General features: G+C 46.0%; 1 protein-coding gene across 13 annotated transcripts in view; it reads left to right on the forward strand.

Moving 5' to 3' along the window:
• Tln2 (talin 2) overlaps positions 1-13,459 on the forward strand; it is a 404,430-nt gene that overhangs the window by 62,337 nt on the left and 328,634 nt on the right. For 7 of the 13 annotated variants that reach the window (XM_013076183.3, XM_087199034.1, XM_013076181.3 and 4 more), the window contains one exon: positions 2,205-2,332. The gene's annotated coding sequence lies outside the window, so the exon portion shown is untranslated. The remainder of the gene's footprint in view (positions 1-2,204; positions 2,333-13,459) is intronic. The other 6 variants (XM_021237120.2, XM_087199037.1, XM_013076182.3 and 3 more) reach the window with 1 other exon arrangement.

Below are 13,459 nucleotides of genomic sequence, written 5' to 3' on the forward strand. Positions count from 1 at the left end.
CTCAGAGGGGACAGGCATCTCAGATTTTAACCAGTCTCTGGGCTTCTTAGTTCTACCACCTGTGTGTACATTCCTGTTTTAAACAACATGTGCTCTTTGTTTATCATTATTGAATAATAATAATAATGATGATGTAGAAAAGTTGAATACCAAGCTCTGGCGGGCTCCAGCTATCCTGAGGGCACCACTGTGCTTGCTGTGACAAGTTTCCACCCTGGTCCCTGCTCCTGTGTGTCCCACCACATCGGGTTACCATTCATGGCTCCATTTACAAAGGAGTTCTAGAGGTTGAGAGAATTATAAGGGAGAGTGCTTATGTTACTGCAGCTGGGGTCCTTCCCCTGAGGTACAGAGAGGAATTTCAGGGGGCCCTTGAACCCCTTAACATGAATGCATAATTCTGTGTGTTCTCCTTTTGGGTGAAGGGCCCAGTCGTATTTTCAGAAGTGTTTGTGATGTTGTCCTGCCTCTGTCTCCTTCTCCCTCAGAATAAGGAATACTGTGGACATTAAGTGGATCCTGGGACTGTTGAAAATTTCTTGATATGTTCAGTTTGTGTGTGTCTTCCTTTGCTTCTTAGACCAGACAGTGGCTAACTGTAAATGGGCAGGAAGCTCTACCCTGGGGGAGTCTAGCGAGGAATCCTGGTCCATGCTGTGGGTGGCCTAACTGCCTTTGCATTTTCTCTGAAATCTACATCTTCCTCTCTTGACTCTGAGGAACTAGAATGCTAAAAGGGAGGGGGAAAAAATTGGAATAGTCACTATAGTTTTCAAAACAAATGATCTCACTGCCTAAATTCTGCTCTATGCCTTATAAATAATAATGGACCTTTGGGAAAACAGATCCAAATACCCATTCAGTGTCGGTGGGGGCAGATTTGTCTCTGCTGAAGCTGACTTCCTAGAAACAGAATACACCAACTTTGCCACTATTGTCTAAGATATATGGTAAGTTAAATTGATAATGACTGACATTCACTTCTTCAAGGTAGGCCAAGAATTACATACTTGGTACAAGCTGACTTAATGTGAAGTATTTCAGTTCTCTTCCCAAAGCATAAGGGAGTTGTGGAATCTTCTGGCTGAAGTTTTTATCTCATCCATGTTTCTCATCTTACGGGTGAGCTGACTACAGGCCCCCAAAGTTAGGGGTGATCTGCCTGAAGTCATAACAATTTGTAGGGGCCAGCTGAAACTAGAACCTAGGGGAAGAGGAAACTACTGAGATGATTATGTGTAAGTATACAATTAGACAAAAGCTGAATTAGAAAATCATGACCAGAAAGTTCATTTCTTAGAGAATTAGCATTTTGATCATTTATTTCACTACACCAAAATGGAGTGTTGACAACCAGCCTTTATGTGCACTGATTTCCAAGGTCCCCAAGTATCCTCTTGGAGGGGTTCTGGCCTCTTGAGTCTGCAAAGCTGATGTATGGAAGAGGAGCTCTGTGTCAATCTGTGTTCTTCACACCATAAAACTCAAATGTTTTATGTCTTTAATTTTCCCCGTAAAGTTTTTAGATTTTCTTCCTTTGTGCAAAAATGTACAGTTTTTTTTTTTTTTTTTTTTTTTTTTCCTTGAACTTCGCTTTTGAAGAAAACCAGGAGTTTTGGTTTGGCTGGTGCAAGTCTTTTGGGATTAAGGAGAAAGAAGCAGGGAATGGTTAACTTGGAACTACAGGCTGCTTTGTCTCCTCCTCGGTTAAGAGCCAGACAGAATAAGAATAATATTTGTTTAGAGATGGAGTTTTATTAGGGAGATAATTTACAGGTAATATGTAAGCTTTATAGAGTCTGTTCTGCAATTCTATTCCTGGTTTTGCGCTTGCTGGCGGTTGATGTGGCATAAGGCCTGTGTGCTCTCTCATTTTTGGCTTTTCTCATCTGTGAACAGAGGCCTTGGGCTGCTGAGTTCCAAGGGTCCCCTGCAGCTGTAGCGCTGGGTCCATGCTGGGGACCTGAGAGGGTGGCTGCTTCGGAGCTGCAGCTGGTGGCTGGTGTCTCTTCCTCACATTGGAGGCAGAGGGTTTGCCAGCTCTGTGGCTGTCCAGTTTCTTGAGGCCATTAGCCATGTGCACGTTTTCCTTTTCTGCCCTTTTTATGATCTGAACCCCATCAGGCATGGTTGGGGAGGGAGGATGTTGCCCTCTTGTGTGTATGGCCTCCTGCAGTGATGTGTGGCGTTTGTTTCTCTTACAGTGCACCGCGATAGGGTAACATCTGGACTGGACTCCTGGCCCCTGGGATGCTCGGCTGCCCACAAGTTCCTGCGTGCACTTGTTGAAAAGCTGAAAACCGTGAGTCACCTCCACGTTTCTGTTTCGCAGGTAATGCTAGGCCTGCAGAGCTCACAGAGGTTGCAGTTAGGTGTGGCTGATGGACTCCTTCTCTCTGGAGCCGACCTTGCTCTTACCCACCTCCAAGAGTCTGGGTGCTCGCTCACCCAGATAGGGTCTTTCTGTCCCCACTCAGTCATCATCACCGTGGTCGTGGAGCCTTCTGAGTCTGTCTCCTTGGAGCTTTTGTTTCACCATCAGAGCCAAACATACAAGTCCTGGTTCTCTTAGTCATCTTGTCCATTCTTCTCTCTTTCGCAGTGTTGCAGCCTCTCCAGCAGATGAGGGTGACTCCCCAGCGCCACCTCCATCACCTTCTCCTCGGCATGTGTGTATCTGTATATCTCCTCTTCCATCATGTCTTGACCCACAGCTGTCTCCAAAGGGCCTTATCTAACTACCTTCTCCCATCACAGGGAGTCTCTCTCCCTTTTCTCCTCTTTCTCAAACCCCCTGCTCAAGTCTTTCTGTACTTAGAATAGGATGGTTGGTAGACTGCCTACTTACCCATTCATTCATTCAGTAATATTTCAGTAATTACTCTGTGCAGCAACTAAGATAAACACGTTCTATCTGTGATCATGGAACTCAATCCAAGAGGAAAGACGAGACCAATTAAAAACCTAAGTTAGCCATCGCAGCCCTATCTGGGTGGAATGCCGTGTTGTAAGTGCTGCATGGCAAGGTCTCATCTCCCTGGCAGTGTCCCAGGGGCATCTTATTGAAACACAGATTTTTATTTGGGAGCCTGAGTAGGGCTTGAAGTCTGAAGTTCTGACACTTCCGAGGTGCTGCCCTGCTGCGGCCTTAGAGACCGACTGTTCTGGGGAAAGCACTAAAAGTCTGTCCTGGAGCATGACTCCTGGAGAACTGCCTGGGGTGTGTGTGTGTGTGTGTGCGCGCACGCACATGCGTGCGCATGCAAAGCCACCCGAGGCCTGGCAGGCTTCTGTCCGTCCTCTCAGTGTCCGGCCATCTGCACCCTGCTGAGAAGTGAGGGGCTCATCACTGCCACCTGTTTCTGTGAGTTTGCACCTCATTGTGGTTGTCAGGGTTGTGGTTTTGCCCATCGAGTCCTCCTGTGAATACTGTGCTACTCTGATCTCTGCACTGAAGCCCTGAGTTCTCTGTGTAGGGCTGTTGGTGGTGTCTCCACGCACACTGAAGGGGTTCTGGCTGTCAAGTAGCTGTCAATGGTGGATGTGGGACACACAGGAGCTGTGATCTGAGCACAGAAGCCTTTGAGCAAGGGTAGTGAGGGGTGGAGGGGGGCTGAGGACACTGCTCTGAAGGGAGTCTTGAGCCAAGCAGGGGAGAGGCCCTGGGGTGTCCTTGAGGTGCCGTGTGGGCTCAGTGCTGTGAGTTGCACTGCAGACACTTTCAGTTTTCACAGGAACCTGAGTCAGTCCTCCCCTGAACCATTATCACTTTGAAGGCTGGGTCTAGAGCACTTGAGTGTGTGACACACATCCTCCGAGCTCAACCTTCCCATAGGCTGGGTGTCAGGTGCAGCCGCCGCTTCAGAGGTGTCCCGGGATGAAGAACCTTGGCCGGGTCAGGCAGCCACAGTGTGGCAGGCAGGCTCCAGCCCAGACTTGTGGGCTGCACGTGGGGCTCTGTCTCCTCTTGCTTCTACTATCTGGACCATGGCTAGAAATGGGGTTTAACTGCCAGGGTAAGAGCGGACTATTTATTTTCGTCTGCCTTCCCCACCCTTGCCATGTTCCCAGGGAGGCCCTTCCTGATGCAACAACATTGACTTGGTGCTCTGTGGCACATCAGCTCCTGGGGAGGAGGGGATTGGATAGCGTGGTGCAGAAATGAACAGGGAAGAGAGAAAGTGCTAATTTTGGAGGCAGACATCTTGCTCCGCCTCTGCTGGCTCCAGCCAAGCCCGAGGGGAACAGCCAGCTTTCCCTGGGACTGTGATGGCTGCTGATGATCTGGGGACACAGTTCCTGTGCTTTGTCCTTGACGGCTCCCAGCTGGAAGGCAAGAGGCGTGGGGCTGGCTGGACTTGGTGTGTCCTGCCCGCTCGGATTTCTGTATCAAAGACACTTTCCAAACCACATGGCTGTGCTCAGGGTTATTTCGTCTGTTCTGCATCACATACACAGTTCCAGTGCCTTGTGGATTTTATGTTTTCCATTAGGCTCCCTAACTCTTGGCTTCCTGCCACTCTGTGGTTGTGGGCTGGCGATGCTTCTCACCAAGTACAGAATTGAGTTGACCCGCAGGTGGGGAATGAGCATCCAGTTCTTGTGTTCCAGGCAGTGACGAAGAAGAGCCAGGTGTTACTCCTGGATTGCCAGCTGTTCCACCGAACCCATGTCTGTACCTCCCTTCTGGGATGCTGGGAAGCCCTTCCAACAACGGGATGGAATCACTTTGTAATAGCAGATCCCTCTTGGCCTTTTAGGCTTGGAGGGGTAAGTATGTTTATCTGTCCAGACTCAGGGCTCTGGGACTGGTGGGAGCTGGGGTCAAATGCCATCTCTGCAGTGGGATAACTGTAAGCCCAAGTACCTTCACCTGCATTTGTCACACAGGCCCCAGAGACTAGTAGCCTCTGTTCCCTGGGCTCATTTCCTCAGCAGCGAAAGGAGAGAAATGAGTTTTCCTTGCAAGGCCGTTGTAGACAAAGGCCTTTAGACTGCTGTGCTTACCCTGGCCGTTCGCCCTTCAAGGACCCCTTGACGCATTCTGTTCCTCTCAGGGTTGGCTGGTTCCCTCTAACTGAGCTCCTTTTTGTTGTCTGAAGCCAGCTTCTGTTTAGATAGTCGCATAGTCCCCTGTGGGCAGGGACAAGGCTTCTTCCATCCCTGTATCCCGGGCACAGCCCTGGACCTAGGGCTTAGTAACCATCTGTTAACCCAACAACATAACGACCTCCTTTACCTGCCTACTTCACTGAGCAAGCCTGGGAGTGGGAATGGCGGTCACATCCTGCAGTGACAGGGCTACAGAACAACCGGAGTCTCCCTGCCTTTGTAGGAAGTGGGCCATGAAGGCTTCTCTGGGGTCTTCAGTGAGATAATGGGAGAGAGCAGGTGGGAGGTGTTAGATCTACAAAGTTCAGTGTTGGTTCTACAAAGTTCAGTCCCTCTTGTAACCCAGGTTTTGTGTGACATCTTTAAATGTCTTACTGTACAAGGCTCTGCAAATAATTGGCAGTCTTTGCCTCTGTTGAATGCCCTACAGTTGTTGCCTGGCTAGGCCTCTGTCCTCTCCCTGTGCCCAGCTGTGCTCTTCTCTTCCTGTCTTTTTCTTTCTTAAAATCACAATGTAATATAAATGGTATTTGCGGGGGACAGAGACGCAGCCTTTCTCCTTCCCATGCTGCTTTCCCAGTGGTCTGCTGCTGCCCCAAAGCAAGATCCTCTGCCATTCTCAAGCCCCAGCCCCAGAGCCAGCATTGCTTACCAGGAGACTTGGGGTGGAGGGCTCAGACCCATAGGTACTCCCATTCCAGCAAAGTAGCGTGTTCTGGCCCATTTCACTATTTCATCACCTTGTCAGAAATTATGGGCTCCTAGTGACAGCCAATCACATTTCTGTTTCGCATTTGGTACCTTGAGAAGCAAATTTCTTTGGATTTTAAAACAAAACAACCTAAAAAAGCATAATTCCTAAAGAAAGGAATCATTTAGAATTAGCAAGTTTTTCTTCTTTCTTTTTCCTTGCAAAAAAGGTCTTACCTGAGTTAAGGATAATAAATTATATTGTTAACCCTGTTTGCATTTTGTGAGAAGGAAAAATATTTTTAAGGTAGTACCAAGATTCTAAGTTATATAAAGTTCTCATAATTCTTTGAGTGTGAGAAAGTGTTTTTTAAACAGAATAACATTGTTGTGTGTAATGCATTTGAAAACCTAATTATCAAGGACGTTTATTCTATGCTAATACAAATCTGTTCCATATTTAAAGACTACATATTATTCCTTTATGTTGTTACATACTTTAATTTGGAAAGATAATGTTATGTAACCGTTTATTTCCCTGTTCTAGGCATTTTCCCACCCTCCACCCCCAAATTTTTTCTTTTATATTGCATTGAGCATTTTTGTAAGACTTTTTTTTGGTAGATAATTCTGGGCAATTTTGTAGAATTTCAAGGTCCGGAGATATACTCCTTTAGAAAATATTCTTTTAAAAAGATGGCACAGTTGGGCCAGGGATTTAGCTCAGTGGTGCAGCCGCCTGCCTCACAAGCACAAGATCCTGTGTTTGATCCCCGTACACACACACAAAAAAGACACAATTTATATCTCCAACATTTTTTTTTTTTGTCATGTTAAAAGCTAAATTAAGATGTCTCCTAAAAAATGGCTCTGCCAGATCTGAGAGTTCCCAGGACTCAACACAGTCTTCTAACCAGCAGACCGGTGATGGCCAGGATGCGCGTCTAGTCTCAGGCTTCAGCCTCTCTGGGGCTCCTGTTCCACTCCCGTTAGACCTGGTGATGTCCGGTACGGATAGGTGCTCGGTGCTGATAGGTGCTCAGGAGTGACCGCATCTGTCCAGGTGTGGAGAGGGAAGGGTGGGTGAGGATGGAGGCCGCCCCATCCCTGGGCACCCAGCAGCCTTAGATGCTCCTTTGCAGTCTCGCTGCGGCCATGCTGGTTAGTATGTGGCTCAGGTCTCACATTTGTGTCAAGCGTTTCTCTTCAAGATGGCTTCACCACCCTTTGTCATTTGGCAGACATCTGTGGAAGATCTCATATTTAACAGGAATGGATGCTGACAGCCTGATAAGAGGCTGATAAAAGTCCCTGACCTGCCCACCATCCCCAACAGACATTTCCTTTCTGTGTGTTGCCAGTGCCCGCTCTGGCCCTTCCTGGACCAGCATGCTTGGAACAAACCTCTCTTTGGGATCAGAACCATTTCTAGTCCCAAGCTTCCTGGTTTATATGTGCCTTTTCCTTTGAAAGTGATGGGCCCTATCTCTGGCTAGATCTGAGCAGCCTGGGTGTGGGGCTCAGCTTTAAAGTGGATAGAGACAGGATCATGAGAAGTAGTTGCTGCTCTTTTCTTCTAGGGTGGCCTTGGGCGGCCTTGGTCTCTCTACCCTGGAACTGCTCTTGCCAGCTCTTGGTAGAATGAAGAGCCTGGAGTTCCAAATGGGCTCCACTCTAAAGCAGACCTCCTTGACAAAAGCCATGAGGCTTAGCATGGCCTCATGAGCAAGACTGCATAGTAGCTGGGACAGTAGCTGTGTCTTCCAGATGTTTTGTTTAGTGGAAGTATTTCACTGATAAAAAATACCCTGTCACTCCCCTCTGAGAGCAGAAGCAATCAGTTAAGTAGCTGCCACTATGTAGCTGGAGAACCACACCCATGGATTACTCTTGGCCATGTCCTCTGGCCAGCTGCATGAGTCCCCTTAGGCCAAAAGGCAGCTGTGTGGAGAAGACATTAGGGAAGGATGGGGGTGGAAGTGGGGCCAAAGGGACCCTGGCGCAGCTGTTGAATTCCCAGGGCTGGGTTTGGGCTTCTTGACCTCAGGTCAGTGTCCTGCTGGCGCTGCTTAGGCCTGCATCGGGGAGGATGACTCAGAGATCTGGAGGGTGGCTATGGTGACATCAGCACAGCAGTAGAGGAAGAATGGCAGCCCACTCAAATTGGGCATGTTGCTGGGAGAGCTCACTGGTGAGGTGGATGAGAGTTGTAGACCTGAATGCTACTGCACTGGGCTGCCGGGGTCTGCTAGTGACTTGGTAACTTGGGACAGATTTTATTTTAATTACTTAAAAACAAAACAAAACAAAACAAGGGCTGGGGATTTAGCTCAGTGGTTTCACCACCTGCTGTGTAGGCACAAGGACCTGAGTTCAATCCCTGGTACCAAAAAAAAAAAAAATCTTAGAACTCTGGTGGCAAAATATAGAGAACAAGGGCAGAAGGTACAAAATGAGTTCAGCTGGCACAGAGGTCATTTGTTTTATAATTAATTATCTTCAGAGAGCATCAGGTCTGTGAACTGTGGTTTTACCAGGGAGGGGTGCTGGTGGGTCAGGAGCTGGAGTCTGGGCTTCCTGACCCCAATCCTTTGGATGAAAATCTGCTATTCCCTGTGATGGAAAAGGGGCTGTATGTTAGCCAGCTTTCCCTCATTGTGATAAAACACCTAAGAAAATCATCTTACAAGGAGAAAAGCTTTGGTTTTGCCTGTGGTTGCAGAAGTTTCAGTCTGGAGTTGCTTGACTCTGTTGCTTTAGGCCTGTGACAAGGCAGACCATCATGGCAGAAACACATGGCAGAGGAGGCCTGTTCATCATCTTGTGGCGTCTAGGAAGGGGCAAGGGATGTGCTAGGGCCCCCACAGTCCCCTTCCAGGGTATAGCCGCCATGACCTCACTTCTTTCTAGGCCTAACTCCTTAAAGTTTTCATTACTTCCTAACAGCACTGTAGGCTGGTGGCCAAGCTTTTAATACATGGGCCTTTGGGAGATGCTTCTGAACCAGAGCAGTCTGTATTAGGTTTCGATTGCTGCTGTGACAAATGGCCATAAACTTAGTGGCTTAAAATACCATTAATCATTAACCTCCTATTCCATGCATTACAAGTCTGACACAGGCCTGGCCGGGCTAGAATCCAGGTTTCAGGTGAGCTGCGTTCCTCCTGGAGGCTCCAAGAAAAAAGCCAGTTCTTTGCCTCTTTCAGCTTCAAGAGAGCACCCGCCTTCTTTCACTCTGACCCCATCCTCCCATTATCACATCCCACTGTCTTGTATCTCTGTTTGACCCTTCTTTCATCTTCTCATCTCCCATTGAGCACAACTGGGAAATGTTCTGTGCTTATAAGAACCATTGTGATGACTGTGGGCTCATCTGGCCCACTTCAGAGTTCCTAACTTGATCACATCTGCAAAATCTGATTTGCCGTATAAGGTGACATATCCACAGGTTTTCAAGATGAGGATGTGAGCATCTTTGAAGACCATTTTTCTGTATACCTCTGGGCCAGACATTTATAGGAGTCAGTAGGAGTGCAGGGGGCAAATGGCGAGGGCAGGCCACAGGGTCCTGCCCTCCTGATGGCCAGAAACTCTGCACTCTTCTTGCTGCTGTGCAGTGTTGTATGATGCCTGGTGGGCAGGTTCTACCCTCAGCTGCAGTGAGCCTCTCCCGGGAGGAGAAGCTATGGAAGGAGGAGAGCTGAAGGAGCCTTACTTCCTGTGCAAACCCAAGTAGGATGTGCAGTGCTCTGAATGTGGCCCCATGCTGAGGGACAGTTGACCTTCGCTGTTTATGCCATTTTCTTGGTATGGTCTGCTCTTGTCAGTATTCTGGTGTATGAGGACCAGAGACATGGGAGAGCTAGCTTAAATAAAGGAGGTGGAGATTTTCCCTCTTCCTGCTCCATCCCCCACTCAGAGTACCAGTTTCTGGATGCTTCTCTAGGGTCTTCCCTTCTCCTGTAGGTTTTGTTTTTTTTTTTTAATTTTAATTTTTGGTACCAGGAATCAAACTCAGGGTCTCATGCTTGGTAGTCAGGTGCTGTACTGCTGAGCTACACCCTTGGCCCCGCTGTGAGTTTAAATTAGGGCAGTTCCTGAGCCTGCAGTTGGCCTAGGGACCTCATGTCTGATGCACTCCTGTGACATTCAGCTCCACAGTGCTCTCCAGCTCGGTTCCTAACTCTTTGGAGATCTGAATGTCTGAGCTGGGCCATGTGTCCTGCTGGCTTAGGGCTGGGAGAGAGAACCATTCACCTGGGACTAGGGGTCAGTGGATGGTCACAGATGAGTTTCATATTGGGGAGTTCACCTTATTGAACAGATGTTACTATAGAAACAAGTGTTGTGCACTAATTGAAGTATTGTTTTGTGTATGTGTGTATGTAGTACTGTGGATTGATTGAATCAGAGGCTTTGCACTAAGCTACATCATTCCCAGCCTGTTTAAATTTTTTTTTTTTACATTTTGAGACAGTCTTATTAAGTTGCCCATGCTGGGATCAAATTTGAGATCCTTCTGCATGAGCCTCCCAGAATGCTGGCATTATAGGCATGTGCCAGCATGCCTGGCTGGTGGTGCTGTTTTAAAAGAATTTATTTTGGGCCAGGGATTTAGCTCAGTGGCACTGTGCCTGCCTTGCAAGCGCAAGGTCCTGAGTTTGATCCCTGGTACCACCAAAAAAAAAAAATTATTTTGCAAAAATTTCAAAAAATGTTGTCTAAAGAACTTCTGGAGACTTCCAAGAAAATGGCAGCGTGGTAAGCAACAACAACTCAGCCTCTCTGAGATCCAAAATCCAGACACTGGAAAAATAACAACTTGGGGAAGGAAGAGAGAGACAGAGAGAGAGAAAGAGAGAGAGAGAGAGCGAGAGAGAGAAAGAGAAATTCTTGGAAACCAGGAAGGATCTGACAGGAAAATTAAAACTTACAGAGAAATTGAAGAGATAGAACACAACACAGAGAAGGAAAGGAAGAGTTTGTACTTTGTGGCTCGTAGGAAAGGGAGACCTAATCTACAGAGACAGAGTGAAACCTGGAGGCCTCAGAGGGCTGCAGGGAGAAAGGCAGTGGTAGACTGGACCAGCAGATGCTGTGAGTTGCAGAGAGAGCATGGGATTCTATTCACATGTGAGTCCTTCAACAGGCAACAGCTGGTGAGTGACTCCAGTCGAGGCCCCTCTCATATCCCGGGAGAGAGACTGTGGTTGGATGCTATTGTGGGGAAGGGTTGATTGTTTGAACTGAGATTGAGAGCAGCCATGGGACAGCTTCACTTCGGGGCTTCCAGTGTTACGTTTTTCACAGTGACTTGCTGAGAGACAGCCACAGGAAAAAAATGTTGCCAGCTGCTCCTCAGATGATTAATGTCTAGAATATATAAAGAACCCCAAACATTAGGCCCCCCAGATTTAAAGATCCAATCATAAAATAGGTTTTGGAAATGAACAGACACCTCTCAGATGAAGAAGTACAAATGGCCCATAAAAACATGAAAAATGTTCAACATTGCTGGCCATTAGAAAAACGCAAATTAAAACAACATTGAGATTCCATCTCACTCCAGAAAGAATGGCTGCCGTCAAGAAATCAACCAACAAATCCTGGAGAGGCTGTGGTGGTGGTGGGGAACCCTTCTTGTTGATGGGAGTGTAAACTCATACAACCATTATGGAAATCATTATGGAGATTCCTCAAAAAACTAAAACTAGAAATTCATTTGACCAAACTATTCCCTTTCTAAGTATCTTCCCAAGTTAAAGACATCGTATTACAGACATACATGCATACCCATGTTTACAGCAGCACAGTTCATAATAGTTAAATCTTGAAAGCAGCCTATATGTGCACTCACAGATGAATGAATAAAGAAAATGTGCTCTGTCTATCTGTCTATCATCTATCTTTATAACAAGAGTACTACTGTGCCATAAAGAAGGATAAACTAGAGTCTTTCTAGGTAAATGGATGCACCTTGAAACCATAATTTTATTATTATTATTATTTTTTGTTGTTGTTGTTGTTTTTGAGACAGGGTCTCACTTTGTAGCTCAGGCTGGCCCTGAACTCACTATATATAGCCCAGGCTAACCTTGAACTTGCAGTGTTCCTCCAGCCTTTGCCTCCCGAGTGCTGGGATTACAGGCCTGCGCCGACACGCCCCGGCCTTGAAACCATAATATTAAGTGAAGTGCTCTGAATATCACATGATTTCTCTAATATGAGAAATCCAATATATAAATAAAGTGCAAAATAAAAGACAAACAGTAGGGGAAAAAAAGAGAGAAAAAAAGTTACTGTAGTCCAGCATGGCCAATGTATCTAAAACTGCACCTTGATTTAGTATAATTGTCTTGATGTCTTATATTTTTTTGTTCTGTTTGTCTGTTAATCTATTTATGATAGTTAGCTTAGTAAAGACTTACAAAAAAATGAATAAATCTGATGCTGGCCAAAAAAAAAAAGAAAGAAAAGAAAAAAGAAAATGAAGGTATAGGGGAAGGGGGAAATAGAATTGAGATCTGTTACATACATGTAACAATTCCCCACAATGAATGTAATTATTATATTTTGCAAACATGTACTAATAAAAAACTAAGTAAAAAGCAAAACAAACCAGCACCCTACCTACAAAACAAAACAAAAAACTTTCCACAGATCATTGCCTAAATTCATCAATTAGAAACATTTTGCTGTTTGCTTTATCATTGTTGGTATTACATGTGGTCTTTTCTGAACTGAGCAAAGTTAAGCACGTTGTCCCCCTTTCTGCCAAATATTGGAGACTGCCGCCTCTAAGGGCACACTTTAGTTAGTGAAAACAGGATTGTGGTACTACTGTCGAATACCAGTTCAATCCAGACTTTGTTTCTTAACATAATGTCCTTTATAGCAGTTATTTGCCCTGCTCTAGGATTTAATCCAGGATCATACAAATTATACTCAGTTGTCAAGTCTCTAGTTAGTCTCTTTTGATCAGAAATAGCTCCTCTGCTTTTCTTTGTCTCTCAGGACATTGACATTTTAGAAGAGTACAAGCTGTTTATTTAGTAGCATTTGGAGTTTGCGTGATATTTTCTCACTTCAAAATTCCTCACAATTGTGTGTATTTCTGGGCAGAAATGCCATACAAGTGTTTTGTAACCTTCTCAGTACATCACATCAGGAGGTGCAGGATGTCATATTGTCCCATTATTGGTCATGTTAGCTTCGATTCCTTGGTTAATATGTTGTTGACTTTGCATAATTCAATCTGTCTGGTCTGAAGGGCTTGAGCATTTAAAAAGTTAGACATTTACAGAGAGCATTCTTCTCTATAGTTTCATTTGGTTTGTAAGTGCATCTTGTATACTGGGGTTTTTGAAAGTGGTCATCTCTATGTGGTGTGCTCTTCTGTACATACCCTGTTAAGTAGAAGGGCCAGGATCTACAGACAGCTCATTGCCAGCAACAATGGTGGTGGGATTTCGTAGGAGTGGAAGAGCTAGATCAAGATACAGAGAGAGCGCCTCTGAACACATGTCTAATGGCCTTGCATTCTCTCTCTTGTGTGTTACTGCTATTCTGATATTGCTCGTTGACCATTCAGCTTTGGTCAGCTTGTGATGTGAGTGTATTAGGCTGATAAGACCCTCATGGTTGCTCTTTCACTGAT

Source organism: Heterocephalus glaber, unplaced genomic scaffold (genome assembly GCF_053883595.1).
Source record: "Heterocephalus glaber isolate CG9 unplaced genomic scaffold, H.glaber_assembly_v1.0 deba00001689, whole genome shotgun sequence".
Taxonomy (NCBI): domain Eukaryota; kingdom Metazoa; phylum Chordata; class Mammalia; order Rodentia; family Bathyergidae; genus Heterocephalus; species Heterocephalus glaber.